The sequence below is a fragment of the Ursus americanus genome, chromosome 32, assembly GCF_024610735.1.
Source record: "Ursus americanus isolate L20-20 chromosome 32, mUrsAme1.1.p, whole genome shotgun sequence".
NCBI lineage: Eukaryota > Metazoa > Chordata > Mammalia > Carnivora > Ursidae > Ursus > Ursus americanus.
Genome location: NC_142158.1, coordinates 33009803 through 33029750, shown reverse-complemented (window position 1 = coordinate 33029750; position 19948 = coordinate 33009803). Strand labels below are relative to the sequence as shown.

The window sequence follows — 19948 nt, the reverse complement described above, 5'->3', positions numbered from 1 at the left end:
ATAATTGTAAACTGTCTAAACTTAGCAATTAAAAGAGAACGTTCAAATTGAACAAATGAGGCCCTGTTTTATGAAGTTTACAAGAGACATACTAAAAACATGAACATGAGTATAAAGAAAATTTTAAAGTATCTTAAAAAAAAAAAATTCCAGCGAAGTTACATGATTAAAAAGCCAGTAACGGTGGTAATCTGGGTGGGTGAGTTAAGTGTCTGACTCTTGATTTCAGCTCAGGTTATGATCTCAGGATTGTGGGACTGAGCCCCACTTTAGGCTCCATGCTCAGCAGGGAGGCTGCTTGAGAATTTTTCTCTCTCTCTCTGCCCCTGCCCCCCATATCTCTCTCCCTCCCTCCCTCTCTCTCTAATAAATAAATAAATCTTTAAAAAAAAAAAAAAAAAGGCCAGTAATAGCTACAGTACTGTCAGGAAATGGAAACTAAAGCAAAAGACACTACTGGGGGGAGAGGGGGAACCAGGATCATTATACAATAGTTAAAAAAAAGAAAGAAAGAACAAAAAATGAAACACACACAACTAAAAACAAAGAATTTACCAGGAAGACAAAACAATTTTAAACTTGCATATACCTAATAACAAAGCCTCAAAATATATAAAGCAAAAATGATTATATTTATGGGAAACTGAGAAATTCACTATCATAATGGGAAGATCTTAATATACCTGTCTCAGCCAAAACAATCAGTAAAATTAAAGATGATTAGTAAGTTTACACTCATGTACCCAACGATAAATTAATAAATTAGTTTCAAACGTATGAGGAATATTTATAAAAAGTGACTAAAACCTGGCTAAATCTTGACCACACATTAACCTGTAAAGCAAAAGTCTTAACAAATGCCAAAGAATTAGTAAGATAAAAACACTATTAGCTAACCACAGAGCAAATAAATATTGATAACAAAAAATTCTATATATTTGGAAATTTTAAAAATATTAAAAAAATAAATCTAAAAATTTAAGTAAACTTACACGTCAAATCAGAAATTAGAAAATAAATAAATAAATGATAATGAAATAACCAATGAAATTATCAATATCCAGTAAAGATAAAGATGCAAGTAACATCTTTATATATCGTTTGTAATAGTAAAAAGTCAGAAACAACCTGAAGGTCCATAAACTGTAATACAGTCATAAAATGGAATAATGTATACTGTGAAAACAACTTTTGCTACACACATCAACATGAATGAATCTCAAAAATCATTAACACTGAAAAAAGTCACTAAAAAAATGTAGTAAGATTGTACTTATATAAACGATAAAAAAGGGCAAAACTCAATATACTACTTAGGAATATGTATGTTTTTGTTTTTGCTGAAGGGAAAACTTTATTTTTATTATTTTATAATAATTTTTTATTATGTTATGTTAGTCACCATACAGTATATCCTTAGTTTTGATGTAATGTTCCATAATTCATTAATTGTGTATAACACCCAGTGCACCATGCAATACGTGCCCTCCTTAATACCCATCATCGGAATATGTATGTTTAAACCATTAAAAAATAATTAACACAATTCAGGTTAGTGGTTGCCTCTTAGGTTGAAGAAGGGAGATGTGAAGTGAGAGGTACACATAAATATCAAAAATTATAGGTAATGTCCATTGACAGGACAGATTAAAATAAATTAAAATTCATTCATTTATATAAGGGAATGCTCTATGGCACTTAAAATTAATGAATAATGCTACATACACAACAAAAACATTTTAAATGCAATGTTGATTGAGAAAAGCTATGGAAGGGGGCGTCTGGGTGGCTCAATTGGTTAAGTGACTGCCTTCGGCTCAGGTCATGATCCCAGGGTCCTGGGATCAAGCCCCGTTTCAGGCTCCTTGCTCAGTGGAGAGCCTGCTTCTCCCTCTCCCTTTGCCTGCTCCTCCTCCTGCTTGTGCTCTGTCTCTCGGTCAAACAAATAAATAAAATCTTTTTAAAAAAAGAGAGAAGAGCTATGGAAGGACATATACAGTATAATACTTTAATTACAATATAATGACGTGTGGAAATGATACACCAAATTCAGGACAATGGTTATGTTGAGGGGAAAAGGCAAGGAGGAACAGAGATCTTCAATTCTATCTGTAATTTTTCATTTCTTAAAGGTGGCAGTGGGTATATAACTTAAAATTATCAGGTATAGTCTTTGTATGTTTCATTTAAATGGCTAATGCTAGTCTATAAAGTACAGATTATACTATGGCAATTCAGAGAAGAAGATCCTGACACCTTCACATTGCCTTATCTTTTAAACCACAGAGAAGCTGTTAGTATACTCTATCACCTCATCAGAATCCCTGTGTGGTTTTTTTTAAGGTTTTATTTATTTATATATTTATTTATTTATTTGAGAGAGACCCACCGACCACAAGCAGAGGGAGGGGCAGAGGGAAAGGGAGAATCAGACTCCCTGCTGAGTAGGGAGCCTAAGGTAGGGTTCTGTCCCAGGACCCTGAGATCATGACCTGAGCCGAAGGAAGATGCTTAACTGACTGAGCCACCCGGGCACCCCCAGAATCACTGTTTTAGCATATACTGAGCTATTATTTATGTTGCACTTACCACGTACAGGCACTGAACTAAATGTTTTATGCGTATAACTCATTCACTTCAATCCACAGACAACCCTAACAAGGGAAGTATAATTATATAGTCATATACCCCTTTTGCTGATGAAGAAACTGACAAAATTTAGGTAATTTGTTCCAAGTTAATAGCTAGTAAGTAGCAAGATCATGATTTAAATGCAAGTCCGTCTGACACCAAAACCTAAGGTCTTCAATCACAACCACAGGTGTAAAATGGTGAGCACTAGTCTGGCTCAAGGAAAAGGCCTCCATGTCAAGCTCCCACTGATTTACAGAACTAATGGTGAGTGCAATGGATTTAGCCAAAAAATCAGTATCTTTGGTGATGATCAGTGATCTAAAGCCTCCACCATTGCTTATTTTCTGTGTATTTATTTCTCCTAGCTTTCTCATCCTTTGGTGTTTTGACATTTTAAAATGGCTTATTATCTCGATGTTATTTGTACAGCACCTTTAGAGAAAAAGGTACTATATAAATGGAATAAAAATAGTATAATAATGTAATAATGATGCTTTTTTATGTTATAGCATCTCATTAGCTCTCTTATGTCAATAATCATTGTATCCCTCTTATAACCATCTCCACTATTTAATTGGAAATGTTACAAGGCACTAAAAGAACTGCAACTGAGTCATCATTATACCACCTAGCACAATCCCCAATGCCTGGAGACAGACACACAAACTCACTCACTCAGGCACAGTAACACTTAAGGGTAAATGACACTGAGGTCTACAGACAATAACCGGGTCCCATCCACACAATCTCCAGCCCATGCTTGCCATGCTCCTTCATGCTCAAGTATTTTTAAGTCTTCTTTTGTGATTCTTCAGTTGAAACAATGTACCTTCCGCTAACCCATTCTCCCATGGTGACTTTTCTGCACCTCTACAGGATGATCAAGTGAGAAAAAATCATCAGACTAATAGCATCTGTTACAAACCAAACTGGCTGCACACACAAAAACTAGAAGCTCTGTATGTTCTCTGTTAGAATTCAATAAAGAGCCCAGGAATCACAGAATTTATAGTCAGAATTAACTTTAAAGATCCAGCTCAAACCTCTCATCTTACAGATAAAGAAAATAAGAGCCAAGAAAGTTAATGCAAGTCACCAGAAATTCACGGAGTTAATCCTAAGAGTTTTTTTAACTCTTAGGCCAACATTAGTAAGACACACTACAAAGAGCTTTAAAGTTGGACCTGGATTCAAATCCTAACTTTGCTATTTACTGGGCATATGGCTAAAAGCAAACTGTTTAATCTTTGGGGTCCTTGTCGGTAAAACAAAAGGAAGAAATTATTCTACCTCTCACAATAATAGGAATTAAATAAGACAATATACATAAAGTATCTGCCACATGGGTACTCAACAAATGATAGCCATTAAAAATAAAAGGTGTTTTCCTAGTTTATAGAAAGGGCCATGTTATCTCTTCCTTTTAGCCCTGACATTTGCATCATAGTTCCTACTCTCTTGGAGTACTACTCACTTTCTGAATCATTTGGTATCCAACTGCTGACAATTGGGGAAACACACACACACACACACACACACACACACACACACACAAAGAAAGAAAGAAAGAAAGTCCCAGAGGTCTACTCCAAGGTCGAAGGGAAGCAGATCTACATCACGTGTATAAAAGTGAACAAGAGAAGAGGCAGAGAGACTGCGTCTCATCACTCTCCTCTGGACAGCAGTAAGGGAAAGGTGAAGCAGCCACAGTAAAGGCTTGCTGCACTTGTACAGTTCTCGTATATGGAAAACTAGAATCTCCAAGCTTACCGACCTCTGAGAAAAAAATAGGAATAATTATCTATTACTGTAAATTGGTAGAGTTAATTGTATACCCAAAGTTGCACACTTGGTAAATATAAATAAGCTTTCCAAAAGAGTTATTTGTAAAACCTGAGTAAAAACCTTTGAATTTCATTAATGGGACTGCTGTGCAAAAGTGAACAGAAGCCATCCTGGCAGCTTAACTCATTATCAACTAAGGGGAAAAATAATTTCTCAACAAAGGTACTCTTGGAACCTGAAGTATCTGAAAATGGGATGTTTCCACAAGACAGAGAAAAGGACCTAATGGTAACCATCTGAGCCAAAACGGACAGTGAAGGCTAGCTGTCCACATACTCAACTCACTGGACATATTTTGCTCCATTGTTTCCACAATGCTTTTTCTCACAAGTCAACCTTACTATAAAGTGTACCTCGAAAGACTGAGAGTATTGAAAAACCACCCCGCCCCGCTCTGCTGACAAACGCATTCACCTGGGCAGTCTCACTGGTACTACACCTCATCTAGTCATTACTCAAAACTCACTTTGGTTTGTATATGCCCCAACTGCTATCTCTCGGATGTACCCCACAGATTTGGCAAGATGCTTAGCTCATTTAACTCCCACCCCACTTCTACAACGTGACAATAACTAGGTCTGTTTGAATTTCTTCAAGGCAGAGAATACACAAAACTGATTTGGAAAGGATTTCACTAAACTTACTTTCTTTGAAAATAAATCCCTTTTTTAAACCCTCTTCATAATCTACTTTTTGCTCTTAACAATATATCACGAACATTTTTTGTCCCATACAGACATGTGTGATCATTCAAAGGTACGCCGCATGTCCACTTATATGACAGCAATTAAATCAATTCACTAGGGTTATACCTGTGCAGTTACCAATTTTTCACTATTATAAGCAAGATTCCATTGAAATTCCTCTGGTTATATTGATAGAAGTAGAACTGGGTAAGAGAGCATGCACATTTTTATTTTTTTAAATATTTATTTGTCAGAGAGAAAGGGTGGGGGGGAGCACAAGCAGGAAGAGAGGCATGCAAGGGGGGAGAAGCAGGCTCCCCGCCGAGCAAGGAGCCCGATGTGAGACTCAATCCCAAGACCTTGGGATCATGACCTGAGCCCAAGGAAGACACTCCATTGAATGAGCCACCCAGGCATCCCAGAGGCACATTTTAAAAATATTTGGTACATACTGTCTAATTCTCTTGGCACAATACCCTGTGATTTCCCACAGCACAAGACCTACTATGGCATGTTAAGGATCAACTTGTGCACTTGTCAGTCTCCCACAACATAGGGTCCAGGATAAAAATGCTACTCAATAAATGTTAACTGAATGAGTAAGTGGCCAAATGTTTTCCTGTAGAAAGCCCATCACTGGCTTATGTTTAAAATTATTTATGCATTGTCATTTTAAACCTTTCGCAAACTATTCTGTGTGCCTTCAAGGGCACTCTTAGCATCACCTGGATTAGCATTTCTGAAAGATGAAGTGCTCAATACCTGTGAATTTCTATTTTCATAATTAATTAGTAGAAATGAGGAATTCGACTGCATTTGTTCTAACTCGCTAAGTTTATATGGCCACTAATAAGGCTCCTACATCATTATTATAGACACTAAAGCTGGGTATAAAGAAAATAAAATTGGAGGTGAAAGAAGAACTAAGATTTAAGTGCCTACTATGAGCAAGGCACTCTGCCAGAGGCCTATGTTCATTTTCTCATTTTTCTCATTTAATACTCAAAATAAAACGGGCAGCAGATGTCATCCCCACACTTCAGCAGAGGGCAGTGGATCATGGTAAGGGTGGGCAACCCCCCCCCCCACACACACACACAAGTGCTGGAGCTAGGGTTTTGAGACCTAGGCTTACGGGACTCTAATGTCCACACTATTCCCACAGCATGCATCACTGAAGCAAGCACCGTCCAGCTTATCAAAATGCAACAGCTTGCAGCCTGCAGGGGTTACTTTTCCAGTTCCCACATTCCCATCCCAGTCTCCAATTCCACCTGACTCTACATCACAGATTACAATGCCATGTCCCACTGGAAGCTTCATTTTAGCACTTCACACCATTAAATGCTGTGTTTCAAGTAGCCAATTAAAATAAAATGGAAATGTTGGAAATAAAAACTCAATTCGATTGTAAGTTTAGCTCATGTAAGGCATTGTCTAAAGGCCTCCTTTAGAAGAACAGGGCTTCTTTTCCCTCCTCACCATCCCTGCCCTCAATTTATGTCCTAAATAGGCTAGAGCCTCCATTCACAAGTACATTTCTGGGTTTTCAAAGCTGCACGTTCCTAAACCCACCCCAATCATAAACCTTAGATACCTTATTTTTAAAAGCTACAAAGCCATTAGCAGTATTCAGCCAATTTATAAACCAGTTTTAGCTTTCTGATTAAAATCTTAATAAAAATTTTACTAGTTGGATGTTAACCTGGGTTAAAAGCCTCAGCAAAAACAAACTGGTCTGAACATAAAATTAGCAAGAACCAAGGACTGATTACTATTAAAACCTTAAAATACACTCACTTTGGATTCTATCTTATGGGGGAAACTGTGATCTACTCCACGTGGCTAGGTTCACTCAAACTTCCTTTCATTAGTAATCTCTTTTAGCTTCTTGAACAACAACAACAACAAAACTTTACCATATACTCACCTACATTCTCATAATGATTCCTTCTCTTTAAAACTCAGACTGTCCTCACTAATCTCAGAATAGACAGACTGATACTGCCTTGATACTAATTGATATTTTCAGACAAGTTTAAAATATATACATTACACACCCCCACCCACCACATACATCCTATTGATGGTAAATGACTCCCATCCTGTGTGTCCCCTATCTATGCCCATGAACCTATCCACTTTGAGGTACATCTCACAAATTAAAGTCGACCTTGTCTTCTGCCCTTCTCCACCATCTCAGGGGATGGCACCAACATTCTCCTGGAAGCTGAAGCCAGAGGCCTGTGGAAGCCTGGGAATCATCTCAGACTCCACGTTCTCCTGCCCTTAATTCTGCATCTCAAAATATTACCAACATCTCATTATTTATGTGACTCCAAATACCTCTGGAATCCTACCACACTAATCTAAGTCATCATCATCTATCAGATTCCTTCAACAGTATCCAGCTGATTTCTTCATATCCTACCTGCTCTTGACCCACTCTAATGCATTCACCACAAAGCAATCTGAGTGATGCTGTAAACACCAGATTCTCATAAGGTCATTTTCCTCCCTACACTCTTGAATGGCCTCATGCCGCCTTTATAATCAGATCCAAAATCATAAATATGGTTTAGAAGTTCGAAGTCTCTCCAAGAACTGGCTTCTGGCTACCTCTTCATTCTCATCTTAAGCCACTGCTTCTCCTTTCCCTCCTCCTACTTCAGCCATTCTGGGGTCCTTTTTGTTTTTCAAACTCCCCATGCTTTTTCCCAACCTGGAGTACTTTGCTCATGGCAGGTGACTATTTTTCTTCATCTTGCTATTTGCCTTGGTAACTCCCACCTATCAGGGAAGCCCTTAAGAGTATATCCACAGAGGCACTTATTACATATTTGTTGGGTGAAAAACAATGCATGTCTTATTCACTGTATGCTCTAGCCCCGAGCAAAAAAATTATGTCTGCCACTTAATACACAATACAGATTGAGTATTAATTTATTTGATCGTGAACATACAAAGTTTAAAAATATTAGTTCTCTCAGACCTTAATAGACTTCAAATTGTTATAAAATATATTTATAGGAAGTGAATGTTTCTATATGCAGCAAAAATATTAAATACCCTGTCAATAGCAGATACTTAAACCTTACAAATTATCCCTGCATATATAAAATTCTCTCCCTTACTACTCACCACAGGTAACTAGTTCTGACTAGACTCAAAAGGCCTCTCAAGTCATATTTGCTTAGATCCAGACCACAGAGCTGTAAGCCTTTATTTGAGAAGAGAAGTAACATTATACTGGCTCCCAAGAGTATGTCTTCAAATGCTTCTTGCAAAAAACAGTCAACAAGAGAATATAAGAAGTTAACAAAGCTTACAAACAAAACTCTTACCAGTAATTAAGTTTATTTTATAATCTGGTTTATCACAAATTATACAGTCCCTAGATTCTTCGCACCTATGGAGCCTACTGCTCAGAAGTGTGAAGTAGCAAAGAAGTTATTTGGAAGAAGGTTGTTTCTTATATGGCATTTATTGTGCAGACTCTACCGTTTTCCCAGTCATAGTGTCTCCTATTCATTTACAGGGTATAAATTAGCATGTTAACATTACAGCAAATATCTAAAAAGCCATTAGTACTACAATAACATGCACCAGAGACACATTTATTTCATTACAGTCTAACCACAAAATGTGTCAATTTTTTAAAAACTGAAAACACAGGGAGAGGTTTTCGAAATATTGTGACACTGATCTACTTCCAACGAAATAAGCACTGGACGATATATGTGCACATATATATATACAACCTACACGCACATCTCAACCATCGAAAGTACAGACAGGGCCAGGCAAATCGTGGGAATATTTTAAAAAGCTGACAAAATAAAATAGGCAAATTAGAACCTAAAAACAAAACAAAAACCTGTGACCCGTTTAGAGCTGATCCTGGGTCCCAGTTAAAGACCTCTCCTCAGAACATTAGTTCCTACTGTCATTCATGAATCACTCCAATAGCATGGGTGTGGAATGAACGTAACTGCTGGAGAGGCTGGAGTCTAGAAGATGTGTTTTCAGCTCAGACCTAAGGTTTCAAATGCCTGTAAGACTCAACAACACTGGAACAAATTAGAAAAACATTCCTGGAGAGGAGGGTATGTGCCTAGGTGGCTCACTCAGTTAAGCGTCTGCCTCCAGCTCAGGTCATGATCTCAGGGTCCTGGAACACAGCCCCGCAACGGGCTCCCTGCTCAATGCGGAGTCTGCTTCTCCCTCTGCCCTTCTCCCCCCTCCCCCCGCTTGTGCACTCTCTCTCAAATAAATAAATAAATACATTTTTAAAAAGTATTTGGGAATAAATTACCCAAAAAAGTCAGGTTACCCCACTTTTTCTTAAAGATTCCCAATTGCTTTTATAATTGTACCCACAGTCTTCATTTTACCATGTAGAACAGGCGAAAAGACAAACAAAACACTTCCCACTGGCATGTCCCTTTTTGCAAAGTGGGAGGGGAGTGGTGTTCATGCTCCTGCCATTGGTACCCTACAACTTGGTCCCCTAGTCCTTGCCTCCCTTCATCCAGGAGAGCACCTGTTACCTCCAGTGAGCTATTCCCACCCCTGATACTTCATTTCCTCTCAGTTCTCAGCCTCACCATCTCATACCAGGGTCACATACCACCAATCTCCTGCATTTAAGCCCTACTGCCAACCTGACCACTTCATTTGCTTCAGGAAATTCATCTCAGGGTGGTGGTGGTTGTAACTTTTGATACACACTTTCCCTTAAGATAACATTTGCACAATGTTCAGTACGAGTAATTATTTTTCAAATAATACACTATGGTATATTTTTAAAATGTCAATCTCTTTCCCAAAGAGAACAGACTACACGCTTTTTAAACTGCTAAAAAAACTTTTTAAAGGATGAAGTGATGGGTTTACTAAACATTTTCTCATTACACCTATTAAAACACATCAGGGGATGCTCAGAAAAGATCATGATTTTCACATGATCCAAAGATCAGGGCTGACTAATTTTTATCCAATGAACCCAAGGTTGCAAAAGAATAGATAATGTTTATGTGATTCAGAATCATCAGTCTACTAGTAGAAAGAACGTGTTCTTTCTGAAGAACACTATGGCTGGTTACAAAAAAGCTGCAGTATGTAAGGAAAATCTTGTCCTTCACACAAAAGTTATCAGCGAAAGATCTAAGAGATTTCTCCACTCATGAGAAAAGCACTCATGCAGTTACCTACATACCTCATCATAGCATGGTGTTTAGGAGTGTGGAATCAGACTGAGTTCAAATCCTGCCTCAGCCTCTTCTTTTAAAACATATTTATTTGAAAGAGAAAGACTGCGCGCGCACCCGCACAAGTTGGGGGATGGGCAGAGGGAGAGAGACAATCCCAAGCAGACTCCCTGCTAAGTGCAGAGCCCAAGGTGACGAGGGGCGCCATCCCATGAGATCACAACCTGAGCCAAAATCACGAGTGAGATGCTCAACTGACTAAGCCACCCAGGTGCCTCCTGGCTCAGCCTCTTAACTGCCCTGTGACCTTGGGAAAGTTCTCTTGCTTCAGTTTTCTTCTTTAAAATGAAAACAATAATTGTGTCTACTTCATAAGGTTACTCTGTGGATTATGTCAGATAATACATGTAAAAGTCTTGGAACAATGCCTGGCACATGGTAAGTCTCAAATTAACTATGATTTTTATCATTCCTTTCTGCCTCCTTGCACACAATTTAAGAATTTGCTAGTGTGAGATTGGCAACGAAAAATAATTCCTCTGATGCCAATAAATGACCAGTGTGAATTACATCTAACTTAGTTTCATTAACGATGTACATTAAAATACACCAATCTTGGGGTTACAAACTCAGAAGTTTTCAGGGACCTGGTAGTTAGAAATGTACAAAGAAAACTGGTCTAAACTGATATGGAGTGGTGTAATTACTGTGGCCAATTGGCAAATATACGCCTCACTTAAGGGCATGTGATTTCAAACTTAAAAACAAAAATAAAAACCTCCAAATACAAGATATCTGTGCCCTGCAAGTCAACAAGACTCCTGCCTTTAAACAGAGACAAAATATTTATTATATAAAACTTTTATATACTGCATTATTAATTCCACATATTAGTAAAGAAACGATTCATGAGATATATGCTAAATTGATATAAAGAGCAAACAAGAAAAGTACAGAGACACAAGAGAATAAGACCTATGTTTGAACCCCGAGCTAAGCTACTTAGAAGCTGTGTCCATAAGAAAGTCCATAGTTATTTCCTCATCTGCAAAAATGTGAAAAATCTAACTTCAAGGATTTTTGTGAGAATAGCAAGAACATAGGTATCCTTCATAAAACAGGTATTGAATAAATTTTTAAATGAATAACAAATGAATGTAAAAACATTCGTCTAGGTCTGGAATATAGATTCTTAACGTGGGATTTTTTTTATGGTAAGTCAGCTCAGGCTAATTTAGGCTGTGATAACAAACGACCCCAAACTCTAGAGGCTTTACAACAAAAATAGTTTGTTGGTTTTGTTCAATTGTGTCTTCGTTCCAGGAACCCAGAATGAAAGAGTGGCTCTAACAGTCTTCTGGCAGAGGGAAAAGAGAGAGCTGGAACTACAACCTGACAAAATTTCTGTTCACACACATTTTATTTGTTAAAAGGTATCACCTGGCCAAGCCTGATGATGAGGACAGGGAAGTACAATCCTCCCACCGGAAGAAGCAGTAAATACATGGAAACAATAATATAGAGTTTATAATATGTGCGCCCAGAAAATTTTGCATTTAATTCTGGGTTAATCTTACGAAATTATATACCTTATTGTGTATGCATACGGGCCCAATATTCCCCTCAGCAAACAAAGCATACGTATTATGTTCTGAAAAGCATCACAGGCCAAAATGGCCTAAAATAAATCAGACTGGGTTTGAAAACAGTCAGGTCTCAAACATAATAACCATTACTACTGATTTTAGAATAGATCAGTACAACAGTCCTAACTCTGATTTTCCCAGCTGATGGTTCCTGGACAGTGTGGGCTAGAGAAATAATGTGAACTTTCTCCCAGGCAGTATTAAATTCTAGTATTGCCTAATGAAAATCTGAGATTATGAATCACAGTAAAACTATAATAGTTTTATTATTTTATTTTATATTATTTTATTATATTAATGGTTTATTGAATATAAAGTCTTACCCGAAAAAGCTGTGATTTCCAGGCAACTGAAAACCCTTTATGAAATACAAAACGCTGTTATCCTAGTTCAAAATTTTATGTGTTTTAAGTTAACAAGGTCATGCTATGTTTATAATATTTTGTAATGATGGCTAACTCAGGGTCACTTCCTGATTTTCAAATGGGCAAAGGTTACTAAGTCAATGAACTGAAATATTTACAGCTCCCTATCAAATAGAAATAACAAGTTATTAGAAAGTCCTTCTTAGGAATCAACAGCTTTTTTTTTTTTTTTTTTTTAAGATTTTATTTATTTATATGACAGAGAGACAGCCAGCACGAGAGGGAACACAGCAGGGGGAGTGGGAGAGGAAGAAGCAGGCTCCCAGCAGAGGAGCCCGATGTGGGACTCGATCCCAGAACGCCGGGATCACGCCCTGAGCCGAAGGCAGACGCTTAACGACTGTGCTACCCAGGCGCCCCAGGAATCAACAGCTTTATACTAACTAATCCAGTCTGATTTTGTCTAAAATTAGTTTAAGACAGGTGAAATTTGGTATAACTAACTCATTTAAAAAATATAGTTTTTCATTTGGGAATAGGTTGTTTTTTTTTTTTTTTTATTTCACTTGCAAGTGTGGGAAAATATGTTTTGAACGGGATGAGGAAGAGGAACAGATTATTCTAAAATTAACTTTCAAATATTTAACAGCATTAATATAGGCAGGTTCCTCCTGTTAAGGCTGTATTGCTACTAAACAAATTAGGTGATGATGTTCTATGTAGATACGACTCTAACTGTTCCTTAGTCTTATAGGTACCCCAACAAGCGGCCTTGTAAATCGAACCTGTTATAACTTCTAAATTAGGCAATTAACTGGGCTTAGATCTTGCATTAATGTGAGAGACTGTGTTTACCATTAATTCTGACCAATGAGAAAAAGGGAAATGAGACATATTTTAACTGTCACTGTTGGTACTCGCCTTTCAGAGATAATGCCCTTCACTTCTTACGAGGGATGCTATAAGAAAGAATTGTGTAAAACACAGTATTTTTTGAAGGGCTGCTATTGAGAACACTGTTCACTACTGTTCTCATTATCCACTTTAGAGCTCACGCGATGGCGATCTTTGAACTGTTCACATTACCATTTCTGCTCTGACTCCTAGGAAACTCAAATCTCAATCTGCATTCTGTCTTTAACAGTTGTATTTATGTTAATGGTATGAATCTGTATACAAATTCCTCTTGTGTTCATCTTACTAATCAATCTGAATTTTCCTGATTTCTTTGTCCTGATTTCTTCATTAAAAAAGAAAAAGCTGATTGTACTCTCTGTATGTTATTTTTGTACTAAACTACCACTTTTTAAAAAGAAGTAGCGATAAATAAAATAGTATCTCACAATCTCTTTTTTATATGGGTATTCATAAAGATAAGCACTTGTAAATAATACATATTTATGTCTGTATCTATATTTAAGTGAAGGCTACTAATAAAACCAAAAGGGAAGAAATTTACTAGAAAATGTGTGAATATTAGGAATAAAATTCTACATGAATTACATTAGAATTTCTGTTGGAAATTAGACCACCATTACGGATTTTTTTTTTTCCATTTTACCTTTCACGGCATGCAGAGGAAATATGAACTAAATAGAACTGAACGGGTTTTAAGCCAAGTCTAAGTAATAGATCTAAGACCACGAGAAGCTGAAAAGTAATGGACGAACAAAAATGAACAGAGGAGGCTTAGGAGGTCAGGCACAACATTGCAAAAGCAGCACAACAATTTCCCTTGCAGTTTACACTTCAACTGTCTCAGCACAAATCAGACAAACCTAAAAAGATATGCTCTGAAAAGAAAGAGTAAATACTTTTGCATCTTCAAATGTACGTTATCAAGAGCAAAAGCATTTCCCCAACACAACCAGCCCCAAAGCTCCCATTTCATGAAAGTGATTTACCATTTCACTTGGCTCCCTGTCCAAGTAACACTGTCGTGCAAACTCAAGGGGAAAGGCTAGCATGTCAAGGAAGACTGCAGCACATTCCCAATTTCTCTTTTAATATTGTGCTTATCAATTTGATCGATGTTAAATTCCATTCATTCATCTCTTTTCCTAAAAACTAAAACTGAGAGTGACAAGGAAAATTACATTCTCTACAGCCAAGTTCTTGCTGAGGCATTAGAGATGCTGGCATGCCTCCTCAAGAGTAAACGGTGGCTCCAGAGCTCAGGAGCTCAAATTCTTTTGCAAGATGGCTAAAGGATGAGCTTTTGTTTCCATTTTATTCATCTCAGATGGGGAAAACATTATAGTTCCAACTTATTTGCATAGATAACAACATTTCTCCACAAACCTTTTAAAAACTAAGAGCACTGGCCTTAACCTTCAACCAAATGCAAATCCAGCAAGAAGTTTATTGTTTTTTAATCAATCTTTTCCATTAACCATTTAAGTCATGGGCAGAAATAAATGCAACAGACGTAGTAACTACAGTTGATCCTTGAATAACATGGGTTTCAACTGCACAGGTCCACTTACACACAGATGTTTTTTGATACACACAGTACAGTATAGTCAACATATTTTCTCTTCCTTATGATTTTAATAACATTTTCTTTTCCCTAGCTTACTTTATCATAAGAATACATTATATAACACATATAACAAACAAGTGTTAATCAACTGTTTATGTTATTGGTAAAACTTCCAGTCAACGATAGGCTATTAATTAAGTTTTTTGGGAGTCAAAAATTACATGCAGAATTTTGACTGTGCAGGGGATGGTGTCCCAATACCCACATTGTTCAAAGGTTAATGATAATATACGGCTATTGACGCCAAAAAAAGGACAGAAGGTCAATTTAACGCAGGGGGCGGGGCACATGGAAGCAAAACCAGCAGTGATTATAATTGGAGTGACACAGTAAAGACTTTGGACTAGATTTTTATTGGATTGGTTTTTGTTGAATCGACTACAACTATCTATACAAGAGAAACTGTTCCTTGTGACTATTCTCACGACAGACTTTGCCCTGCAAAATCTGTATTTTTCACCTTGTCACTTTAAAATAATTTCATAGAATATACTCATGTGATTTTGGAGCTGAAGAGCTTTTAGAAATAATCTACTACAAGGTTTTCAATCTAAAAACAATTTCAAAGGTGCCACCAGCATTTTAAAGAAACAGAACAAAGAGTGCACTGTAGATAGTAAGGTTAAATTTTGTTTATAAAACTTTTTTTTTTTTAAGATTTTATTTATTTGAGAGAGAGAGCACAAATGGTGGGGAGGGGCAGAGGGAGAGGGAGAAGCAGACTCCCCAAGTGGAGAGGAGAGCCCAACATGGGGCTCAATCCCAGAACCCCAAGATCATGATCTGAGCCGAAGGCAGAAGCTTAACTGACTGAGCCATCCAGGTGCCCCACTTTATAAAACTTGACTTTGTTTTATATATATATATAAATATATATAATGCATATATATATATATGTATTATGCATGTACATATGTATATACTGGATCACAACATAAAATGTACTTCTTATTGTAGGATATAGTAAAAACACAGTTAAAAGCCAATGATCTGATACATCTTCATTTTATATATGAGAAAAGTGAGGCACAGAGAAGAAATCAGTGTTGTGGAGGAAATGCACCTGGCACTATGGATGCTAATCCGTAACTTTCCCAAGTAGGTTTTGTCACTTAATAAAAGTTATATATTGTCAATCATCTACCTAAAATACACCCTAAAAGTCTGGTTCAACCATTCAGAAAGTTGTCCTGATTGGCACTGAAATATAAACCCTTCTTTGTTTCCCTCTCCTACAGATGTTTCTTTTAGCTGAAAACCAGTAAAGACAAAAACTCCTATGCTTTTTTCTTTCAAGTACTCCTTATGTTTCTTAAAAAGCAGCTCAAAAAACATATCAAAGGTTTAAATGACTGTACTTTTCCCGACCTCAAATTGGCCACAACTATAATTTTCTCAGTCCATACATTATTTGAAATGTGCATACTTTTCAACCCAGCAATTCCACTTTAAAAAAATTGTTTTAAGGGAAACAAGTGCAAAAAATACGTTATGTATTAAGAAAATAATGGTGGGGGTGCCTGGGTGGCTCAGTCGTTAGGCGTCTGCCTTGGGCTCAGGGCGTGATCCCGGCGTTCTGGGATCGAGCCCCTCGTCAGGCTCTTCCACTGGGAGCCTGCTTCTTCCTCTCCCACTCCCCCTGCTTGTGTTCCCTCTCTCGCTGGCTGTCTCTCTGTCGAATGAATAAATAAAATCTTAAAAAAAAAAAAAAGAAAAGAAAAGAAAAGAAAAGAATGGTGACATGACAAAAGAACACAAAAATCAACTTGGAGGTATTCACAGTAGCCAAACTGGGACAATTTGAGCATTAAAAAAAAAAAAAAAGGATAGTAATGAATTAAAACGTAGTGAATAAAACTGAAATTCATAGGTTCATACTGATATAATTAAAAATGGAAGAGAAGGGAAAACTCTTTGTTACAGAAGAAAGAAAACTAATAAATACAGAAGAAATAATGTGGTTAATAAAAATCATCAATGGGTGCTAAAACTAGTGGGTGAAATTTTGATGAGGAACAGGATATTTACATATTCTCAAAGCATCTCTCCACAAATTCCTTATTAATTAGAAAGGAAACAGTAATTTTATAGTAGAACTGGGGACTCCACCTTAATCACATACCTCTGGATAGGATGCAATGAGGATACAGCAATCACTTTTGTGAGATCTCTCTCAAAAATGCATAATTTGACTCTAATCATGAAAAAACATCAGAAAAATACAAATTGACGGACATTCTACAAAATAATTGACCTGTCTTCCTCACTAATTTCAAGGTCAAGAAAAACAGACAAAAACAGGCTGAGGGACAAATCCAGACTAAAGGAGGCAAGAAGAGACGTGACTACTAAATGCAATGAATTAGACTCTGATCCAGGGGGAAAATTTGCTATAAAGGGTATTATTGAAACAACTGATGAAATGTGAATATAGCTATGGATCAGATAATAAAACAGTATCAATATTAGCCTGATTTTGATAATGGTAGTTATATAAGAGAATATCCTTGTCCCTAAGGAAATACACATTGAAGTATTTAAGGATAAAAAGGCACAATGTCTCCAATTTATGCTCAAATGGTTCAGAGAGAGATGTGTGCATGTGTGTCCCCCCATACATACTTAGAAAGATAAAACAAATGGAGCAGAATGTAAACAAATGCTAAATCTGCATAAAGAAAATACGAAATTGTATCAAAATTAAAAGTTTTAAAAAAGTGTGTACTTGGGAAGCAGCCCAAGTGTCCACTGATGAGTGAATGGATAAACAAAATGTAGTATATACATACGGTAGAATATTATTCAGTCTTAAAAAGGAAGGGAATTCTGTCCCATGCTACAACATGGATGAACTATGACATTATGTTAAATGAAACAAGCCGGTCAGGAAAAGACAAATACCGTAGGATTCCATTTATATGAGGAACCCAGAATAGTCAAATTCAGAAACAGACGGTAGAATGGTGGCTGCCAAGGACTGGGAGGAGGTGGAAAAGGGGAGCTGTTATTTGATAGGTATCGGAAGTTTCCATTTTGCAAGGTGAAGAGAGTTCTGGAGATTGGTTGCACAACACTATGAATGTACTTAACATTTCTGAACTGTAAACTTAAAAATGGTTAAGATGACGTTTTATGATATATGAATGTTACAATTGAAAAATTCTAAATATAATGAATTTTTTAAAAGATATGTATATAACAGTCACTACAATCTTTTCTGCCAACAGTGTTAACCACCAAAATGTCCTTTGAGAGGAGATGAAGTAGTCTGTAAGCTTATAGACAAAGTGCAGGGAAAAGTGAAAAATCTAAGTTTATAAAATAGTGTGTTTAATACACTATTTGTATATAACAATTAAAATTTCTAATTTGTTTTTAACTTTTTTATCCACTTCTCCCCAAAAAGTCAAATAGAGATGCACCATAAGTTTAGTAGTGGTAATATCCAAGTGGTAGAATTGAGGAGATATTATATTCTATAATTATGTCATAATTGGCTTTTTAAAAAAATACATATTTTTAAAAATATTTAAAACAAAACATAGAAAACATGATTAGTACCTGCATTCTCATCACCTAGAATTAATTAAATATTTATTGTACTTGCAGTGTGTGTGTGTGTGCACGCAAGCGTACGCACGTGCATAAACTTCTAAAAAAAACTATTACTGGTTAAGTTGTGGTTCCCTACCCTAGTGCTGTTCTGCTCCAACCATTACCATGGATTTGGAAGGTACCCTTGTAAATCACATATTTACTTGTATTACCCATGCAATATATAGTAGTGGTTTTAAAAATTTACATAAACAGTGGGGCGCCTGGGTGGCTCAGTCGGTTAAGTGTGTGACTCATGGTCATGAGATCAAGCCCCATGTCCAGCTCCACACTGAGCATGGAGAACCTGCTTGAGATTCTCTCTCTCCTCTCCCTCTGCCCCTACCCGCCCCTCCAAAAAAAAAAATGAAAAGTAAATTTACATAAATGGTATTATACTACATGTCTCATACTATCACTAGCTTTTCCTCAATGTTAGTTTGGCAGATATTCGTGCTGATACACACGCATCTAATTTTTTCAACTTCTAAATACTACTCCATCCAATATATTTCCTCCTCCCCACTTCTGAGGCAAGTCCTGGGAATTCTACAGATCCTTATCCTTAGCAAAACTAGCATGAAAATATGTATGGAAAAGGTTAAAGAGAGAAGAGTGGCCAATTAGGCTCTTCCATATATGTTTGAAAGCTGATTATGGACAATTTTAACCTTCAAGTTGCTAAGAATCATTGACTTAAGATAGGCAAAACTCTGAGATTCTCTATATCCTTAGATCTTCTTTTTCTTCCCAAATAGTCTTCAGTGTTGTAAGACTGATTGTCTTTGGTAAGGAAGGAAATTTTAAGGGGGATAAGATACTAACTTGTAGAAAAAAGACCCCACACCCTTTTAATTTTACTAACAAAATGTAAGAAAACGTTTAGAGAAAAAGACAACTAGTAAACTCCTTTAGGGCAGGGTCTCTCGAACTTATGAAATTTTGGAACACAGACAATATACCTTCTGTTGATCCCAGACTAAAATATCTGATCTAGGTTTTTATCTCCACTTTTATAGTAAAAGCAAAACAAAAACCCTAAACCCGTTCACTTTAATAGCTGTGGTCTTATTTCCACCTCAAAACCCAAAAACAGCCAGATCCCAGTTAGCAGGAGCTTCAAACCAAGCACGTTTCAGGGTGTAATCCAACAGCTTCGAGAGACAGTGATGCCCCCAAAGCTGATTATACAGTAACAGATTCAGCTCCTTTCTGGTGTGCCTTGCTTTCAAACCTCTGCCTCTTGAATGACATCTAAACATCTCAGACTAATGTTATTTGGCAAAGATAAACGACTGTGAAGGTCTACCCACACCGAAAAGGTACAGATGACAATTCTGAACCTTCTATATTATGCCAGAAACACTTTATTTTCCCTCTTAAAAAAAATTAAAGTACAGGTAGGGGAATGACTTTCAGCTGACTT

At 36.9% G+C, this 19948-nt stretch overlaps 1 protein-coding gene across 2 annotated transcripts in view; it reads right to left on the bottom strand.

Moving 5' to 3' along the window:
• Positions 1 to 19948, bottom strand: part of ZFAND3 (zinc finger AN1-type containing 3) — a 323660-nt gene that overhangs the window by 78373 nt on the left and 225339 nt on the right. The gene's annotated exons all lie outside the window — the stretch shown is intronic.